We start from the raw sequence: 21,838 nt of genomic DNA, 5'->3' as shown, positions 1-21,838 counted from the left end.
TTTTTTTAAAATCAGAAAGCACAGAGACAGTCTATTAAAAAAAACCAGTCTGGTATGACAACTTGTTTGTCTCTAAATGTTATCCAGGCTGCTCATTTTAGAAACAAGAAGTAAATCTCTCCAAAAGTTGAAAGGGAATAATAACAATGAACCCACCATCTCTTCCTATTTTATGCCCAACGACGGTTGTCGCATAATGCACTCTGAAATGAAAATTTACAGCTATTTGCACATTCTAAGCAGATGCAAAAAGATGAAATTAGTGGCCCGGTATCTTGTTTAACATTTGCATGCACAGGATTGAAACTGCAGGAGCTTCTGTGATGATCTGATGAGGTTCCCACTTGCATGCAGCCAGGCACATGACTGGCGTCTTGCCAGATCTGTGATTTCTAAGCAGTCTTAAAAGAAAGCTCTGCACATAAAACGCATTACAGTTGCCTACAGACATGCATCAGCTTTGGAGAAAAGTGCTCATATAATATGAAGAAGGGATAGTTGTACATTTCCAGGTTAGCTACAGGGCACTTCAAGAAGCCCTCAGTTGCCCTTGGGCCAATTCACATGTACCTACAGATCACTAAAGTTTATTCTGGCTATTTAGAGGGGTTAGAAAGAAGGAAATCTGGAGGCAAAAGCTTGGCACCAGTTGCTATAGGAAAAGAAGGAAGCACCAAGTAGAAGCACCTTGACAGCTGAAGCCCCAATGAAAGACAAAACCTCATGTGGAAACTCTGGTAGCTAGGTCCCTGAAGAGGACTCAGATAAACCTAATCAACCTTAATATATTTTAGTCCACCCAACCCATTAAGCCATTTCACATCCAGACGTGGCAAAGGGAGAGTGCTGCACTGCTGTCTGCATTCTAGAAATTTCTTCCTTTTCTTTCAGAAGCTAGACTGAGTCTTCTTTACACTCAGGATGTGTGTGTCTACATGTGCACCTACATATATTTTAATGGAGAACAGATGACAGACTCTTAGGCGGGCTTTATTTGGATAAATCAAAGTACCACTAGGGACTCTCTCCTCTCCCTTGTCATTGTCTAATTTCTTTTATTTATTTATTTTTTAAAGCCTGCTGCCACTTTTATTTGTACAACCATCTTTTGTTCTTCCTGTAGGGGTCTACATGAGTTCTATACGGGCCTGGATTATTTTGGACATCAGCAGACCTCAAATCCCCCTTGGTGCAGTAATGCAGGATGATCCATTTTAACAGGTGGAGGTGAGAGCAGAATTACTCTCGCTGTGCCTGCTGTTGATTCTACTTCCACCTACCATTTTATTTCTCCACAGTCACGATGCATCTCAACTTAAAATGTCTGTTCTGCTTTTGCTTAGCACCTGCCCCAGAACTTAGTGGCTGGTTTTTGTTTTGTTTTTTCTTAAAGCAAAACAGGTGAGCAGTTACCCTGTCACACTATTTTTCATTCTGTTTTACAGTTTGGAGTTTTATATAGTTTGTTCCCTTACTGATCCCTGTGGGTATACCGAACCTACTGAACTCAGTGACAGAACCATTGATTATAGTGGCTCATCTGAATTCTACCATCTGCCTTCCTTCTGTCTTCAAGGCAAAAGCCTTGTTTATGAGATCTGTTATGAAATAGGTTTATTAAATGAGTTTGGGAAGTAGTTAATTCTGCATTAGGTGCCACTTGACACACCTACTCATTCTCTTCAAAGTATTCCCTAAGACGTTCCAGAAATGCATCCAGCTATTCCTTCTGAGGGTAACCTGTCTTTGCACAGAGAATGTTGATTGCATGACACTTTGCTTAGCATTTCCAACTGTGCACTATAACTCAAGTTAAAAATAATAGCAAAGGCTCTCCAGTGGAATTGAAATGTGTGGCTTTATTAGATTCCCTCTGCCCTCATTTTCTTTAGAGTAGAGCCAATATGGTGTAGTGGATGGAGTATCAGGCTACAACTCAGGAGACCTGAGATCAAATCTCTGTTGGGCTGTGGACACTCACTGGATGTGTGGCAATATTAAATGACTCCTTGAACATCTCACATACCTTGAAGACCCTATTAGCATTCCCATGAGACTTGAAGGCACCCCCCAAACAACAACAACTACTACTACTACTACTACAACTACTACAACAACCCTCTCTTGATTCCTAGTACATTTGATGCCAGGAATGCAAGTTGTTGTATGATAAAATCATATTGTTACATTCTTTGTACACATAAAAGCAATGAAAATTTACCAGATGTGTTTCCCTCTGAATGAAAGCATTTGGAGACATAAGGCATCTGTGTAATATTTTCTTTATCAACAAACAGAAAAGGAGCATAAGAGTCAAACTCAAAGATCCCTAAGTAAACTAAGTGGGGAGTCTATCAAAGCTGTACCCCAATTTCAGCAACCTCTGCCTAGCTCTGTTGTTGCTAACTTCTGTTCCATCACAAATGAAGAAGATGACTGCTTTTGAATGTAACTCTTAGCCATGGTTTTGCATCACAAGAGTGAGCCTATGCTGTTTTGCATACTGTATGTCATTCTCTTCTCTTTTGATGGAGAAAGAATTCAAAAACTTCTGCTTCCATTATTTATCAGCCACATAAACTTTGGTTAATCTTACTAATGGCTAGTGAAGATAATCCATCTTCAAAAACAGTGCTTTGACACTGTCTTGTTCAGCTAAGTGTAGTTAAGATAAATTACAGTTTGTCCAGATTTGGATGGCAGTGGAAACTACAGTTAATCAATAATGGATCAGGGGAGAAAATGTATGCGTAAGTCCAAGTGGAGCCTTAAATATAAACAGTGGTTGAGTGTTACATCCAAACCAGCACAGTGATTTCTCTCCTCAGCTGGAAGGATAATACTTTTAATGGGTATTTAGTTCACAAAAGAGAGCCCCAGTTACTAGAAGATGCCCCCCTCCTTAGCTTTCACTGGCAAACCATTATCCATATAAATAAAATATTTGGTCATTGCCATTATACTGTAATACATTAATGCTGCTGCTTAATTACAGACAAAAGCTTGATCTCTACGTTCATGCTTGCATTGCGGGACTACATGGCAGTCTATAGGACCAAATAGACAGAATGTTCCTTACCACTCAGTGGCATGTTTTCTGCATTGTCAGGGCATAAATAGATATTAAAGGGAGGCTATGATTAGAAAATAAAATCTGTAACTGATGAAAGGGTCTCAAGTGTCACAGCAAGAGCCGTTCTCACCTCCAGGAGCCTGAAAGTTAGCTTGCTTTGTTTAGTGACGGGCCTTCAGGACGTAAACATGGGATTTATCTTCAGTCTGATTTTGCAAACCAAACATACTGCTGCAGTCACATCTGTCCTAGATTAATGTGCTCATAGTTTTGATTATGGGCTATCTACATGTCTTTTTCTCACCTTAGACAGTGTCTCTAGGAGTTCATGAAGGCACCAGCTGAGAAAAAGTCCCTCCATTACTCACTGCGGATCCATATATATCTCCTACTAATTTTGAATTTCAGCAAGAAGAATATACACTGGAACCAGCATATCTTTCAGTGTCATTATTCTCAATTGGAAATTCCATTTGTCATAAATTAAAAGGTGGGGAAAAGATCTCAATGAAAGACTGTTTCCCTGTACTGCCTGTGGTACAGTTGCTTAAGGTGTTTAGCACTGCTGCTTACCAGTGTGACAGAAATGGCACGAAAGACAAGGATTTGGATTTCCTTTTAATTAAAATCCAGCATGTAATTCAATAAACAATTATCCAAAGAAATATAAGGAAGTCTTTGGTGTAGGTGTTAAACAAAATGAAAGCCAGTACATTCTTTTGAGTCCTTCATTGGCTGCATTGTCTTAAAATGTAATTTAAAAATTTGCAATTTTTGCAAAAGGGTCGCTAATACTTTAGTTAATTTACAATCTTTGGTTATATTATACAGTTTTTTATGGTAGTACTTGATGCTGAACAATGTCATGAGGGCACCTGTGATGTTCACCTTTATGAAGCACCTACTTTTTGTGCCCCCACAAAGGTTCCAGTCTTTGTTTCCCTCACTACTACCAGTGGATTACCTCTTTCCACATTATAAAAGATGTTTGTCCAAACACTTGTCTGGTAAATGCAAACAGAACTTATTTATTGAACTGTAGCAAAGTTAATAATAATCACAGATGTTCTTCAGATGTTCATTGTACACAAGCAAATCATTCACAGGTCTCTCTATACATACTTTCTTCTTGCCATATAATTAATTACCACCTTCTCTATCTATTTAACTTAACCAGCTTAGCTCTATTAATATCTGTTCCTTCTCTCTCTGACTCTCTGACTCTTATCTCTCACTGACTCACTCCTGATTTGACTCTTGACTGACTGACCTCCTCTCAGGCTCCGCCTTTCAACCTCTCTCTCGGCTCCGCCTCTCCACCACATTTTGCATAGAACATGAATAATACACGACTTATTCCTAACAAAGGGCGAATGCTACAGCACCCATGATCTTCTTCATTTCAAAGCCACCCGCCAGATTAAACCAGTTACAACATTCAGATAAACCATGTTGTGCAAAAATGGTGTGGTGGTTATTAGGTAAATAACAGCAAATACATTGTTATGATTGGCTGTGCTGATGACAAAGCTCTACAATTACTGTGCTTTTTTTTTTTTACTGACGTAGGGTTCTGTGAGCTGTTAGACAATTGAAAGTCAGAGGCAGTAGCCCTGGATATTAGAAAGTTGAACAGTGGGAGTTAAAAAGGCAGAAGTCTGTTTTGAATATTTGCTTGGGTACATGAGCATGCTCTTTTTGTTATCTAGCATCCAGTATGTTCCAATATATCTATTGTGGCTTAGATAAACTCTCACATGATTAGCAGAAACGCCTCTCACAGTAGCAATGGCTAAACTTGATGATAACAGAAGGAAATTTCTTAAGGGGTGGCAGGAAGCAGGTAAAGCAGCTATAAGTATTTCACCATGGGGGGATGGAGTTATCTTAAGAAAAGCACCAATAGGCTCCAATCCTGAGGGATTTGCTCCTGTTATTTGCATCCTACTTTGCAGGGATAGGCTGGAGAATGTTTTGCCATTCTCCCTAAGAAGGATATGCCGATGCACATGGGTAGTTACTCTAAAGACTTCATTGAATATTATTACATCAAGTAGAGATGATTTATGAAAGCTTAGTAAAGGCTTTGATTCAATCCATTGCTATTATTGTGCCTCTGTGCAAATGGGAAGAGCCAGTGTGTGAAGATGTATTCCCCAGGCTAGAGAATTTTCACGTTCCAGATGGATGACACATTAATTAACTTCATTTTCTTCACCATAGAGAAGTATATTTTTTCCTTCCCTTATAACATTCAGTTGTAATTTGAAAGCAGCCAGGCGCAAATAATACTATGAAAATGTACGGCTCAGGTGTTCTGCGGTGCAACTGGTGTTATGCTTCCTATTTCAGATAGAGAAGTCTGCCATCTCATTTTCTCTATATTGTGAAGTTGTATTAAATGTCCAGTAAGATAGGGCTAGGCTCTTGCTACAGGACAGGAACGGACCAAAGGTGGCCTTCCATATGATGTTTCAGTAGAACTCCCAGCATTTCTCACTGTTGGCCACACTAGCAAGAACTTAGGAGAACAGCAGTTGAACATCTGGTGGACTGCACTTCTGCCACTGGAAAGGGAAATACATGGATTTGTGGTGTGTGTTTGTGACCCCTTGCTTGGAAATCTCTTACTTTCTTGGTCTTTGTGACAGAAGAGCAAAGCAAATGATCAATGAAAAGTTTCTCCTCGTGACTTATATTATTAATATATATTAAATGAAAAAGTTGTTGTTTTGTTGCACTTCTTATTTCTCAGTGCTGCTGCTGCATGGTGGGGGACCAAAGGGTCAAGCCTATAAAGATGAGGAGGCAGGGCCTAAAAATGTACAGGTCAGATGACACGTTTGCAAAATCACTGATTTTTTAATTAGAGAAAGCAAATTAGGAGCTATTGGCAATTGTTTTAAATTAGTAACCAATTTTGGAACAACTCCAGTTGCTGAAATTAGTATGGGGAGGAGGATGACCTGCTCTTCCTTCCATGTTGTTTTAATTTCTTGCCTATTGGTGTGTACACTTTTCATGTTGCTTGTTAATGGAACTCCAACTTTTGCAAGGTATACTTTTCTTTGTTCATCATGCAGAAGTATAATATCCTGCTTATTAAAATCAACTGTTTTATCCATGATAATTTGCTTGTTGCAGTATAGTATTGTGGCTTCATTTTTTCAAAAACTGGAGGTAGCTGTAATTTATAACACAAAGGAAAAAATATGAGTAATCCATAAGATTTGGCTAACTGCCAAAAAACTATCTTTGCAACTTAGTTATGCTTGCACCACTGATGCTGATTTAGGGGATCCAGATATGATATGATGAACTGTTTCTTTGGATTTGTGAAAGGCCCTACAAATGCCACCTATGTCACTTGCTTTATAATTGTTTTTGGAAATTACTTAGTGCAAAGAATGATCTTGTAGTGTGCATATGAAGCCACCATTTTCAGCTTGAAGATGTCCTAATTTAGGCCAGATAATCATTGTCCACTTACCCTGGAATGAAGACGCGAGACCAGAAATATGGATTAAACAAGGACCACACTTTATTGAATATAATCATTGTTGCTAATCCTTTGGCAAAGGGGGTCCTCCTGTAGTGCAGATTCATGTTTCAAAGACATAGGTATAAATGGACCCCTCTAACCAACCCATGTGCGAGTCCCTGGTCCAAGTTCTCTCAGCCTTGAAGACATTGAGAAAGTCTGCCATCTCAAATTTGACCACCCCAGACCTCAAGCCACTCTCTCCTTGTTGACTGTTGGTCCGGGTGTATCCCCAGCGCATCTCCCCCCCAACACTGTAATCACACACTCTGCAGTGCTGGGAGTTCAGATGAGTTATAATTACCTGCTATTGCTTTGGGATTCAAAAAACTACCTGTTTAATCTGCACTAACTGCCAGTGTGATCATATTACCACCTCAAAATTGCCAGTGCACCTTTTCCAGTGTGGGATAGTCAAAAATTCCTATCCGGCCCCAAAGGCAACCAGATAAACTCACACTAGAACATAGGGCGGGCGAGTGGGATGCCAACAAGAAAGAGGAAGCAAAGAGGGGGGGAACAGCCTTTTAAAAGCCTAATGTTCCCCCATCTTCTGAAACTGCACACGTGAGATTCAAAGAGAGATCTTGCGTTCTCCCCAGAAAAGCAGGCAAATTTGGGCATATGTACTGTAGGACTCAACAAAGTTTAAGAGACTATTGAATTTTAAGAGACTATTAAGTTTATTAGGAAATATTTCAAATGTCCATCCACTTTCAAATGCTCTTGCTGGTAAACATGTTCTACAGATGCCAAATTTATGACAAATACACTGTTTTATCCTTTCTGAAGGTCTTTTGGAGGAGCCATATTTAATCTCCCACAGCCTGGATTCCTTCCAAATAAAAAAAGTGGATGGCACCAACCATTCTCCTTCGGGAAAAGCAAGATTGATCTTTGAATTTATTTGGTCTATTTTAAATCTGGGAATGTTTAGAGTTGTTTATTTCTGCAGGGGAATAAAACAATTTCCCTTAAATAACATTATAACTTGAAAGTGCTTTACCTAAACGTCCCCAAAGTGATACAGAGCAAGAGCAGACACATGTACCAAATGTGGCTCTGATCTGAAGTCCAGTTTCAAAGTGATAGGTTTTTGTTTGGGCTGCCCCATTTTTAGAATTGCCTTGTATAATGTTGATTTGCTCTATTGCACGATAACATCACTACTGGAGTGATGATTCACTCTAGTAGCTCAGCCTATTCAGTAATGATGTATGACACTAGTAGTGAGCTAGTTATACCTCAGAGAAGGTGCCAGCCCATCTCATCAAAAATAGATACAAGAAATATGAAAACAGGAAATTTCTGTACCTTCTTCCAGAGTTCTATGTAGCTGATTTAAAGCCAGATCAGAACACTACAAATCTGAAGTTCAGGAAGTTACACTTTCCGCTATGCAAATAGCTTGCATTTTTTGCTGACATCTTTCTGAAATGCACCATTTTTTTTTTACTTTTTACTTTTGAATATAATGTCATCATAAGATAAAAAGGGATGGCAAATGTTATCAAGATTTTGCAAGGTAATTTTTTTCTAGACTGGACAATACACTGGCCCCTCAGGAATCTTACCGAAGAATAATATACAATGGAGATGGGAGTTTGATCAAGGAAATTGAAGAATTGAGTAACAACTGCTGTACAAAAATATGTTAGCAAGAAAAGAAAAACTGAATTCTCAAAGGATGCCTCAATAAATCATATGAGCCCTGCAGCTGGCAACAACTGTAAGCATTTAGTGGATTTTTTTTTAAAAAAAGGAAATTGGAGCAACATTCTTGTAAAAATGCAATGATGCTTTGAGGCCAGTGGCAAGTGTTTCTGGGATCGTCAGAGACACTGAGAGAGCGTCAGTGTGCACCAAAAAGGAATGCTTTTATTTTAAATGCTTGCTGCAAAGGTTGTGCCCTCATCCCTGAAAGACTAATTGCCAAAGCTGAATATAAACCTCCAGGAGAAAACCCCCCTGGGGAAATTGGTCTCAGGATACAGCCACACTTTTTCTGGCTTCTGTTCTATTACTTATGTATTGAATGAAAGCCAGGATAAAGGTCTAGTAGTAACACACACATTTGGCAGTACTGTCAGAGAAAAATTATGACAAATCTCACATTATGATGATGGATTTGACACAATGTCACTGTATAAAGAAAAGGTGTGCAGGATTCCTCTTTTTTAATGGTAGGAACTGGCAGAAGGCACAACAAACAATATCACACTGTAGCCAGTAAACAAATGCTGGTTATGTGCCAGGTTTCTATTACTACCTACCTGCCTCATATTTCAGATTTAAAGCACCACTATTTATAAGTGGTGAGGTGCTTTTGTCAGCGGGTAGAAAGAGATTGCCCAAAATGGCATGCTCTGGAGAATGCACAAGTGAGATCTGGGCACTAAAACCTGCAAAATGAGACCAAAGACTTGCTACAGTGGTTTCGTTAAAGCTGTGTCTCAAACGAACAGTAAAAAAAAAAGGAATTGTACCAAAAATTGTACCAAAATTGTACCAAAATACTGGTACTTACCCATCCAAATCAACAAAGACAAATGAAAGGAATGATGCAGCACGCGTGGTGTCATTCTTTTGGAGACAAGCAAAGCTCAGCTACAAGTTCTAACAACAGCAGAGTCTTCTAGAACTTCAGGAGCTGATAAGAACCTAAGAAGACCAGTTGGATCAGACAGAACACTATTGTGCTCACTATTTCCCCTCAGTGGAGAGAGGAGCCCATCTTTGCTGCTGTTCTGCTAGACTGCTCAGTTCTTTCAGCAGGTGTCCATTATGGGGTTTTGCTAAATATGTCTTTCTTTCTTTCTTTCTTTCTTTCTTTCTTTCTTTCTTTCTTTCTTTCTTTCTTTCTTTCTTTCTTTCTTTCTTTCTTTCTTTCTTTCTTTCTTTCTTTCTTTCCAATATTTTACCCCACTTTTCTCCTCGAAAGGGCCCAAGGTGGCTCACATCATTAAAACAAATACACTTCTAAAAATTATGAACAAAGCCAGCTCAAGTCTATTATCTTGAAAATCTATGGAGCTTTAATCATTTTCAGACAAATTTTTTTAAAAAACTGAATTTCTTAGCAGAGCAGTATATTCTTCATACGTCCCTATGCTGACTGGGGAATTCTGGGAGTTTCCCATAAAACAGTTTCCAACATCTGGTTTTATATAACTTTACCACTGATAACAGTGAGGCTGCTCACCTAACCAAAGCATTTTGGCATATATGTCTTTAGGACTCACCCTCAAAAAAAAAAAAAAAAAAGGGATGAGAAACTGACTTCCTTCATCAGAATGTGATGACAACTACAAAGGGGGTACTTGGGACCTTAACAATAGGATTGCTGCTGCTTTATCCAGTCCTACTTCATTCTTAGTCTTTTGATGCTCCATCCAGCCTAAGCAAGAAACAACCTCCCAGATCCCAGATAAAGGACTTTATCTGCCCTGCAACTGAGCAAAATATTAACTGAAGATGCAAGCAATTTATCAGAGAACTTTACAAAGGGTGCTGTCAACTCATGAGCTTTGTTTCCTTCCCTGCTTCCACATCCATGTGAATAAGTGCTTAGCCTGTTGATTAGCATTTAATATTTTTATTCATCATCTCACAAACATATCTGGCTTCTCACAGGTAAAGAAGCTCTTTGATGCACTGAAGCCTTCAAACAAAATTACACATCTCTGAGCATTTATATTGTTCCTTTCTGTTAGGGACTATATGGCTGTGTGGACGATATATATATATATAATCAGAGACTCCCTTCTGATTTCAAATTGTATCAATTGCAAACCTATATGCTTGTTAGGGAAATCTGTCACTGCGACAGAATATGATACTATAAGCTTCAGACAAGCAAACATTTTTTTTGAAAATTAAACAAAAATACTTAGTTCATTTTTGTGAGCTATTGTGGATCAAGTATCAAAACAGGCCTCAAGAAGCCTTGGTTCAGATCCTTGTTCAGCTATGGAAGTTCATTAGGGTGTAGCAGCATTCAACAACTCCTTGAACATTAGATGTACTGTATCTTTAAAACCCAAGATGTAACTTAATGGGACATAGCAACAATGCATTTTAAAAAAACATAACCATCATGCTCAGGTCTAGATTCCCCTTAGAATTAATGCCAAGTTTTCAGTGCCTATGACTGATTATTTCTGGGCTATGCCTCAAACAGATATTATTTTTTTTGTTGCTATAAATAGCATAAATCTTCAGTCAGTCTAGTTCAGCTGAAGTAAATCCGTAAAGTAAAAGTCTATTACAGTTTAGGTAAGGGAGAACCAGCCAACAGTGTCATGCACTGGGATTTGTGAAAGAGCTTGACCCTTTTTTGCCTCATATCCTTAGTCCTTTTTCCTCTTCCAGTACACCCACCCTCATCCCCAAAGCATCAGTGTGCATTATGGCTGGTGCACCAAAGGCAAAAGAATTAATGATATGCAGGGGTGATAGCCTGAGCCAGGAGTAAAGGTGGGTATCCCACCTCAGAAATCCTGAGATATATATATTATCTCAGGATTTCTGAGACCAGACTCCTGACATTTTTTTTCTAACGGGAAAGAAGCTCTAGGTCTAGGACAATCTGAACTTTTGACCCTGTCAGTCAGGACCCAGTTATTTGTCTCTCAGGAGGAGAATTCTTTAACCTCTTCCTGGCCAAACAGGCATTTGTATTGGCAAAGGTATTGTGTGTCTGGTTGCAATTGTTTTTTTAATGATATTTAAAAATAAATACAGAGCAAATATTCAGAAGCTCATTCATTAAAATTGTGAAATTATGGTATTTTTTGCTTTTTGGCTGGAGATGGTCTTAATGGATGTTAGAAAAGCTGTGGTGCCTATATCTTGTCACAGTTTCAATCATTCCATTCATCTTGTCACTATACAATGTTCTGGAAATTAAGAAAAATCTCAAAAGATGTTATGTGCCATCAAGTCACTTCTGATGTGTGGTGACAATATGAATTAATGACCTCCAAAATGTCCCTTCATTAGCAGCTCTACTCAGATCTTGTAAACCAATAGCATCTCATATTAACATGTTCTCTCTTCTTACTGTCCCCCCTGAATAGACTGCTATTCACTATGTAAAGTATGTATTCTAAACTATGTAAACTATGTATTCACTATGTTTTTCTGCTGGCAGCATAGGCAAGATATTGTGCAACAATAGCAGGTCGTTTCCTGCTGCTTTATGTAGTGGATACAGAAGTTTCATCATCATCATCATAGGCATCCTTCAGTCTCGAGAGACTATGGTATCGTGCTCTGCATGGAGGACTTGGAACAGCGTCTAGTGTGGCTGAGAAGGCCGATTCGAGAGTGACAATCCCTTCCACACTTAGGACAAATACAATCTGTACCCGGTCTAGCTCCCTGATTTTGCTGCTTTTGTGACTGCCTCTTTGCCTCAGCCTGCTGGGCGAGGGTCTCTTCAAATTACGAGAGGCCTTGATGCACCACATGCCTCTAGGCTGAACGCTCAGATGTCAGGGTTTCCCATCTGTTGAGATCCATTTCCAAGGCTTGCAGATGTCCTTGTATCGCAGCTGTGGTCTCCCTCTGGGGCAATTTCCCTGCACTAGTTCTCCATACAGGAGATCCTTTGGAATCCGACCATCAACCATTCTCACAACATGCCCGAGCCAACGTAGGTGTCGCTGTTTAAGTAGTGTATACATGCTAAAAATTCCAGCTCGATCTAGGACTACTCTATTTGGAACTCTGTCCTGCCAGGTGATACCAAAAATGCGTCGGAGGCAACGCATATGGAACGTGTTCAGCTTTCTCTCCTGCCGTGCATGAAGGGTCCAGGACTCACTACAGTACAGGAGTGTGCTCAGGAAACAGGTTCTATAGATCTGGATCTTGGTGTATGCCGTCAGCTTCTTATTAAGCCATACTCTCTTTGTGAGTCTAGGGAACATGGTAGCTGCTTTGCCAATGTGTTTGTCCAGCTCGACATCTAGAGAGAGTGTGTCAGAGATCGTTGAGCCAAGGTACACAAATTCATGGACAACCTCCAATTCTTGCATGGAGATGGTAATAGAGGGAGGTGAGTCCACGCCCTGGCCCATGACTTGTGTTTTCTTCAGGCTGATAGTTAGTCCAAAGTCTTGGCAGGCATAATATCCTACTTTCATAAACCAGAGTGTTTTTATTAAAGAACTGAATATTAAGTAGAACATTGCAATGTGTTGACATGACATTGGGTGGCATTTGTAGATCTTGTGGCTTGCTTTACCTTAATTTTACAACTGTAATTTGCATCACTGCAACCCTGTGACTTACTGGCCCTGCAGGAGGGAATGTTGACAGTTGTCAGGGGAAGAAAAGGTTATAAATAACAGCCAGAAAAGATAGCCATAGCAAGAAGCAAAGGCTGACAAAACAGCACCGTCGGAAGGGAGAGAATCCTGGAGGGTGGTGGGCATGGCTTTTTTACCATATGATGATGTGATGTTGTAATTGGTTACAATGATTCCTAACCTTGGATTCCCAGATATTCTTGCAGTACAGCTCCCAGAAACCTTCACCACTAGTTGTGCTGTCAAGTTCTAGGAGTTGCAGTCCAAGACTGTCTGGGAACCCAAGGCCGGGAACCATTGCTCTAGCCTATTACAGTGGTACCTCACAAGACGATGGCCCCACTAAACGCCAAATCCGCATAACGATGACTTTTTGAGATCGCTATAGTGATTCGCAAAACAGTCATTCCAATGGGGGATTTTCGCTGGACATCGATTAGGTCCGTGCTTCATGAACCGTTTGTTCGCAAGACGATGATTTTTTTCGGCTTTGCAAAATGGCTGCTCTGTGTTTTCCGGACCCATGTTTCGCAGGGCAGCCATATTTACAGCTGATCGGCACTCACAAAATGGCTTCCCTATGGGTGATCTTCGCTGGACGAGGAGGTATTTTCCCCACTGGAACGCATTAAACCGGGTTTCAATGCATTCCAATGGGGAAACGGATTTCACATGACGACGATTTCGCTAAACAGCTATTTCAATGGGACAGATTATTGTCATCATGCGGGGCACCACTGTAGTTACATTGTTATGATAATTGCATAAATGTGACTTAATTGAGAGTTTTACTAACTTAGTTCATATACTTTTGTAGTACATCATTGTTGTTGCTATTTGTAACACTTTAGCTAAAATGTTATTATTACACTCTGAGGCATCATATGAAGCTTTGTTAAGCTAGATTTTCCATTCAGTTTATCTTTTATTTCAGTTTACTTCTAAAATGTTATAGTAAGTTACATTTTTCATATTGGATAGAAAACAATATATTATATTTATATCTGCTTGTATGCACCTGTTCAATAAAAAGTAGAAAAGCTAGAGATATTCTTGGACGTTCAGTTTTTCTTTCTTGATTGGGGCAAAGAAGTCAAAGGATATTCAGAAGAAAGGAGTCAATAGTACAGGTTCATATGAGACTTAACTCTTGTGGGATAAATGCCAGCAGTGACGAACACAAGCTTCTGATTTATCCCCAGGGTCTGTAGGACTCTTGGGAAATTGATCAGGCATCAGACTCTGTAACCCAACAGACTCTTGAACCCACCCCAGCCATGGCTGCTTTCTGCTCCTGGATCTTGTTCCAGTCATCCTGCTCTTGCTTTTAGAAGTAAACTGAAATAAAAGATAAACTGAATCGAACTGGACTTGCCCCCTTTAAAAGCTTATACTCCTCATATGGATCACTCAGAGAAGAGGTCTGTCCTGCCAAAGAATAGAAAAGCAAGCATCACTGCAAATTCTTGTGTCAACACTTTTGTGGTGCTTTAGAAATAATCAATGAAATACGTTTGCAAGCCAAAGCAAAAAATAAAAAAGGGAGGGAGGGAGGAAGAAAGGAAGAAGTTTTTTCCCCTTTTCCAGAAAGAAAGGTATAGGAAGAGAGAGAAGGAAAATAAGAGTTTAACCTGGGGAACTGCAATATATGTTTTTCTAGGAGTAAATGCCACCAAACAAAAGGATTTCCTTCTGAGTATATGAAAAGCATTCTCCTGCACCCAGATCCAATCAAGCCCACTGACAAAAGCAATCCTCCTCCACAGCTAGTTATCCTTTCCCCTACTGAGCAGCCTGCAGGTGTGGGATTGTGAGGGAGGAAAGCAAGGACATCTGCTCTCCCTGCAGAAATGTTTAGTTGTTGTGTCACATGAGTGTGTGTGTGCTCACACAGACACAGTCACACAGATGCATACTGCAGCTTATAGGAACAGGAAACAAAGTTTGTTCTGCAATGTTTTTTCAGAGTCAGTGTGCTATAGTGGATAAAGTGATGGACTAAGAAGCAGGAGACCCGGGTTTGAATCCCCACTTGGCCATGGAAACCCACTTGGGATTGGGGTTGGCCACAATATACCTTTTCCTTCCATAGCTCACATACATTGAGATTTCTGTTGGGCTACTATAAATCAGATTCAACTTGGTGGCACATAACACCAAAAAGATCGCAAAAAGATTGTTGTAAAGTGGATTCGTCATAATGTGGGGCAATCGTAAAGCGAGGCACCACTGTATTAAAAAAGTCATTGGCCTGTGTTCGTGTTTCAAGAGGTAAAGCAAAACTTGGGAAATTCAGTAGACCCAAAGAGTTGGGGATATATAGAAGTTTATCCAAGGCTGCATGCTGTTTTCCGCCATCTATCTGGTGTATTGGCTTGACTACCAGATTGATCCATCTTCAAATCTCCTTGAACCTCTGAAGACATTTTGGGTCAACCCCATTCTCTCAGCCTCAGTCAGGCAATAGTGAGAATCAAACAGAAGTAAGGAAAACCTTTGTACAATTCCTTGAACCTCTTGGTAGAAAGCCCAGCTATGCATGCAATGAATAATAATGAATCTGGTTTCCATAGCCCTCAGGTACAGAAGGATGTTGTGGCTCATGCAGGACAAGAGATGGTTCTTCACATCTCTTCCTGTTCAGCAGCCCCAGCCTACATGCTGCCAGCTAAAATGTTTTTATACAGCATCTATATTTGGATATTCATAAACAGTTTTTCTTTTTCTTTCTTTGTTTTATTCAGATACAAATTCACAAATTACACAGAAATTTCTCTTACTCTCTGTCTCTTTGCTACATTTGCTGCTTGTGTTAGTTAAAGCAATGGGGCGGCAGTGGGGGGGAGGAGAAGACAAAAACACTACATTGTGTAACATTTCAAGAGAGAAAAGCAGCTCCTAATCTTGGAAAGATGGCATTGTGCCAAAAATGAGCCAAGTGAGTATCTGTTCTGTTCTGTGGCTGGGCGAGGGGAGAATTAATTGGTAGCCTGTTTCTCAAAGTGGTTTGTGTGGCACTCACTGTCTCTATTTTGCACACAACATGTGCCTAATATTTTACTACTGAGGTGCTGCATAGATTTACATAATGTGTTTTTAAGCCAATAAAAAACAAAACAAAATCAGCTGAGGCACTGATGACAATACCTTGAGATTATATCTTCTCTGCTGTCAGTTATGGTTAAAACATTCCAGTGCTTGAAGCTTCAGGTCAATATAAGGAATTTCAGAATGACAACCTCCTACTCAGCAAGGCATTATCTCTGTAGGGGGCCTTTTAAAAAGGGGATATTTTCTTTTCTGCCCTCTTTCCTTGCAAACAAGAACGTTCCTCTATTCGTCAGTTTCTCTGAAGAAAGTCTTATATCCGCATTTCATGCAGAATCAAGTCAGAAATCTTTATTGGTCCATTGGCTCTCATCTTCTACTTTGGGAGATAATGATGAGGGGAGGAAAAACTTGACTTTAATTTTTAATAAAGCACAAACCCGAGGAAATGAGAAGCTAGAGGCCAGAGTTGCTTACAAGTATTTGATAAGACAGATTTTTAGACTCGCCATGTACAAGAACAGTAAATGTCACTCGGTATGTGTATTTTCTCTGGGACTTTATTATGTACATAAACTTGACTTTATTAACAGGAGATGTCATCCCCAGATGCTTTTCATTTGAAAAATACTTTTATTTATTCATAAAGTACTGAAAGCCACTTGCGGTTTTCTTTCCCCAACAACATAAAAACACGACCTGAGAGGAAGAGCTGAATTGCCTTGGGCTATTCCGTACATTTATTATGTGTTAGAAGCAGACAAGTTGATTTCCTTGACCTTATTTTTTTGACTTCTTTTTCAAAAAATACATTAAAAACAGATTTGTTCATTTTCTTGAAGATTAGCAATATATAAAATTAAATGCATCTACAATGTAGCATGTACAATGTCTGGGTACTTTAGCAGTCTAGTACTGTGCCTTCCCAGATATTCTCCTGGGAATGAAAGGTAGAAGAGCTTTGACTTGGAGATTCAGCTTCAGATCCTCTTTATTTCATACCTCACCCCCCTGAGGAAAATCTGCGGTCCTTTCTTCTTTGAGACTGGAGCCCGAATGCTGGAAATGGCACAAGGAAGATTGTAGCATCGATCCATAGCCCTTCTTGCTCCCCATCTATGCCTTCAGTCTCAGGGGAGATTTTGCACAAGCAAACTAGCAGAGCATGAAATCCTACTCTTTTCTGATTCCTATCCTGCTGGCAGGGTGCTGGATAAATTGGGTGCTGTGGCTTCAGAATGTGTGAGTTCCGGACTTCCGGCTTGATGCCACGATGAGACAGCAACAGGAGGACAGAGCTCTGTACCCTGGGCTGAATTCTGACCTGTTTGGGACACCCCAGGGTGTTGAAACCACCCTGAAGAGGTGGTGAACTGGGGCGGGGGGAAGCCTGTTGATCACAGGGGGGGGGGGGGACGGCGGTCATCCCCGTTTGATCCAGGAAACTCCCTAATCAACCAACGGGCAGAAAGAAGCAGCTTGGAAGCTCGCTTGCAAGTCGTCGGCAGCCGGCTAAGAGAAGCAAGAATCAGCTATCTGGCATCAGTGTTACTATCGGGTGAGATATATTTTTACAACTAATTGCTTATGATTACCCCTGGAGAAGACAATTCCTACATACAGAAAAAAGAACCTGCTATCAATCTCAGCAATCATAAAATGGCAGAAAATCTGGAGAGAGGGATAGCTGATGCAAAGAAAATAATTTAAAGATTAATGGGACATTAACAACTCATTCAAATACATTTAAAATATACTTCAAGAATATTATAATTTGGCGTTATAAATCTTAAGTAATTTTCTCATAAGTTATACTTGAAAAGTCTGGACTTTGTTTTGTCTACCTGAAGTCTTTTGGCATAATGCCCAGGAAATTGACCTTGAATACTCTACTGCTGCTTAAAGCTTGGAAACCTGTTTATTTCTTTTTGATTTTTTAAATGCCTAGCTGGATAAATTAACCCTAAAGTGGACTTTTAAAAAACTGTGCCTTAGGAATTAGTAAACGTGTGGGAATTAGGCCATCAGGCCACGGATACAATCATTGCATTCTACCCTGGTACTTTGGGGGTTTAAATTTGGTTCAGGCCTATTTAGCCAAAGCGGACTCTTTGAACTGACTCTGGAGACTTGGAGTATCTGTTTAGCTGGTATCAATTTGCCAGGGATCAATTAGGACACAGATACAATCATCGATCTGGACTGTGAGACTTGGGGACTTCGAATCTTGGCTTAAGCGCTTGGGTAGCTGGAATAGAATGGCACAACAAGGACAATTTTGGGATGAAACAAAATCTACCCTTCACTTCAAACAATAGTAGAAATAGTGAGATCCCATTACCAAGAGGCAAAATTATTCAATCAACATCTGAAGAATTATAGTCAACAAGTGACAGGGAACAACAAAGAAGGAAATGAGAGTGTGCTGGATGATGTATGCCAATCAAAGGAGGGGCTGGAGGAAATTAATGGGGAAAACCTAAGAGAAACAATGTCAATCTTGGATCCGAAGAGAGTATTAAGGGAAGGCAAGGGGAAAAAATCAACAAAATTAACAAAAAAAGGCCTGGAAGATCTATTGAAGATAGACCAAGTGCATAAAGAGCTAGTGGACATAAATCAGATGCACAAAATGGTTTTCAGAGGGCATGAAAGATGACAGAATGCTTAGAGACACAGAAACACAAAGTGAAAAAAGAGAAATGAGAGAGGGAATTATTTAGAAAGATGAAAAAGGGGAAAACAAGAAGGGGCCCCTTAATGTTGAAAAACATGTATATATTTAACATTGGGAATTGTAAAGGGGTATATCCTTTATATTAAAAAGGAGAATTAAATTGAAATAAGGGAGCCCTAATCAGAGTAAAGATGTAATACGGTGGGTTTTCATTGTAGGTCAACTAAACTAGATATAAGGCTGGGGCATGGATCTGGAACCACTTTCAATAAGAATGTTATTAGAAAACCTTGAGAATATTGTACACTATGAGAGTAATATTATGATAGTAGTCCTATTATATACTAAAATATGTACATGAATGGTTTGAATGTCTGAAAGATGTCTGGAATTTGGGGGGACAACCGGGAAGACACTGAGATGTAAAAAACAAATAATTGTAAGCAAAGCATGTAACACGATGTTTGACAAGCACAAACCAATGTAGATAGATTGAAAAACTAATAAAATGTTTTTAAAAAGGGTGTGTGAGTTCCACGATAATTATTGTCCTGTAAGAGGGTGGGTCTATTTATGTGTACTCAGATGTTAGTTCCATTGAGTTGAGAAGGGCTTAGTCCCAGAGGAATAGATCTGTCTGCAGCCACCTTCCATTGTCCACCTTAACTCTGTAACCAAATACAGATGCCATGTCTTGAAGAGCCGTCCATATAACACCTTCATACTCCACAACAAATATATACACACTTCATTTTGTTTACTATTTTCCCTGATGAAGAATTCTGAGGAGTGCAAAAGTTTTCCACGTGGTATTTCATGACCTTTTAGCTGGCGTAGCAGAGGTAGTACTGTAATAAGGACATTTATGTTGACATTTTTCTTTAGACCAACACAGCACCTTCTCCTCTTTGATCTTTGCGTGACAAAAATTTAAAGCAATAATGGACTAACATTAGTTTAGAAGGATTTATTCTTGCCACAGCCATGGTAGCTTTTTCTATAGCTGCATATAGAATACAGTAATAGTTTTATAATCTATTGTAGATTCTTCTTTCCAAGAAAACCAAAATCACTATCATGTATTTCCTGGATCCTCCACCTTCTTTTCATTAGAAGGCCAGGACAGAGAGTGATGGGGTTCCTTTCAACTGTACAATCCTATGATTCAGTGGCCAGAGTCCTAATGCTTAGTAAGCCAGCATACTGTAAATGCAATGGCTTAAACTACAGCAGTGAATTGCTGCAAAATCACAAGTCACCATTGCAACCCTTGCACACATCAGTCACTTAAGCTGGTGCATAATTAGGGATACAAGTGGCAGCACATTATTTTTTTGTTATCTGCCATCAAGTCATATTCAACTTGTGGCGACCCTATGAATGAGCAATCTTTAAACATCCTGTCCTCAACAGCTCTGCTTAAGGCTGTGGCTTCCTTTTGAGAGTCAATCCACCTTATTTTTAGCCTTTCTCTTTTCCTGGTGCCTTCAACTTTTCCCAGCATTATTGTCTTTTCCAGAAATTTTCACTTTCTCATAATGTGCCTAAGGTAGGACAGCCTCGGTTTCAACATTTTTAACTCCTGAGATGGTTCAGACTTGATTTGCAGCAGAATCCATTTTTTCATCTTTCTGGCAGTCCAGGGAATCTGCAAAGTTTTCCTCTAGTGCCACATTTCAAATGAATAATTTTTTTCCCTCTCAGTTTTCTTCCCTGTGCAGCTTTCATACTCCTGCATAGTGATCAAAAAGACAAGAGCTTGAATGGTGTTGATCTTGGTCTCCAGTGATATATCCTTACACTTGAGGATCTTTTCTAGTTCCTTCAATGCTGCTCTTCCAATCTCAGTCGTCTCCTGATTTCTTGGCTGCAGTCTCCCTTTGGATTGATGATTGAACCAAGGTATATAAAATCTTTAACAATTTCAGTTTTTATCATTGTCAACATTAAAGTTGTCTAGTTTTTCAGTAGTCATGCTTTATATCTTCTTAATGTTCAACTGCTGTCCTGTTCTTGCACTTTCTTCTTTCATTTTGTCCAGGTTGTTTTAAGTCATTGCTCCTTTCTGCCAGTAAGAGGGTGACATCTGCATAGATGTTTCTGTGACCACACTAACTTCGGCTGGTCGCTATCTAAACCCTTTAAACTCACTTGGAGGTTTCCCAAAGTCCTAAATAACTAAATACCTAGCGTTACTTAGAAATGAAAATATATATTTGAAAATTAATTCATAAAAGCATAACAGTTTCTCAAAGGTACTTAAGCTTGTAGTTACAGTGTACTCAAGTCAAGCCTCTTTCTCTCTAAAACCTCGTAGTACACATGTTGGTTACAGTAGCTTATTTCACAGGTAACTCTCCCCCCCTTCAGTTTATTCTTGCTCTGCATTTCTCGTTCTTAATCTTTTTCTCATTTTTCTTCTTTTCTTTTCTTCCATCTTTGTGGTCTCTCTTTATATATATATTCTCTGGCATCCTTGTTTGATTGAATGTCCATCTCTAGACATTCTTCAGCCAATCATGTGCTGATCTGAGGTTGCTAGGTAACCTCTTTATGCTTAGTTTCTTCCAACACTATTCACTCCTCCTACATCTGCATCTAGTACAGCTTTCTGTATGATATGTTCTGTGTAGACATTGAACAGATAAAAGGATAAAATGCACCCTTGTTTGACACCTTTGCCTATAGCAAACCATTCAGTTTCTCCATATTCTGTCCTAACTGTATCTTCTTGTCCACAATACTGTACAGATTATGCATCAGAACAATCAAGTGCTGAGTAATCACATTTCTTTCAGAACAACCCATATTTTCTCATGATCTACAAAGTCAGAAACATTGTTGTAGTCTATAAAGCTTAAACTGATTGTCTTCTGAAATTCCTTGGTGTTCTCCAGTGGCTGGATACTTGCAATATGACCTTCAGTGTCTCCTTTTTGTAATCCACCTTGAACATCAGGCATTTCTTATTTCATGTAAAATAAAAGCCTTTGTTGCAACACAACATCTTCACTATCACTTTGCTTGAATGGGAAAGGAAAGCAATGGACCTATAGTTACTGCACTCCCTGGCATCTCCTTTCATAAGGATTGGAATGGATATTGAACATTACCAGTCTGGAGACCATTGTTTTGTTTTCCATATTTTTTGGTAAATTCTTTTTAGTATTTGGACAGATTCAGTA

General features: G+C 39.4%; 1 long non-coding RNA gene across 1 annotated transcript in view; it reads left to right on the top strand.

Moving 5' to 3' along the window:
* Nucleotides 1–21,838, top strand: part of LOC140705716 (uncharacterized) — a 452,706-nt gene that overhangs the window by 224,877 nt on the left and 205,991 nt on the right. The gene's annotated exons all lie outside the window — the stretch shown is intronic.

The sequence above is a fragment of the Pogona vitticeps genome, chromosome 3, assembly GCF_051106095.1.
Source record: "Pogona vitticeps strain Pit_001003342236 chromosome 3, PviZW2.1, whole genome shotgun sequence".
NCBI classification, from domain to species: domain Eukaryota; kingdom Metazoa; phylum Chordata; class Lepidosauria; order Squamata; family Agamidae; genus Pogona; species Pogona vitticeps.
The sequence above is the reverse complement of the archived record's forward strand: the minus strand, read 5'-3'. Positions and strand labels throughout refer to the sequence as shown.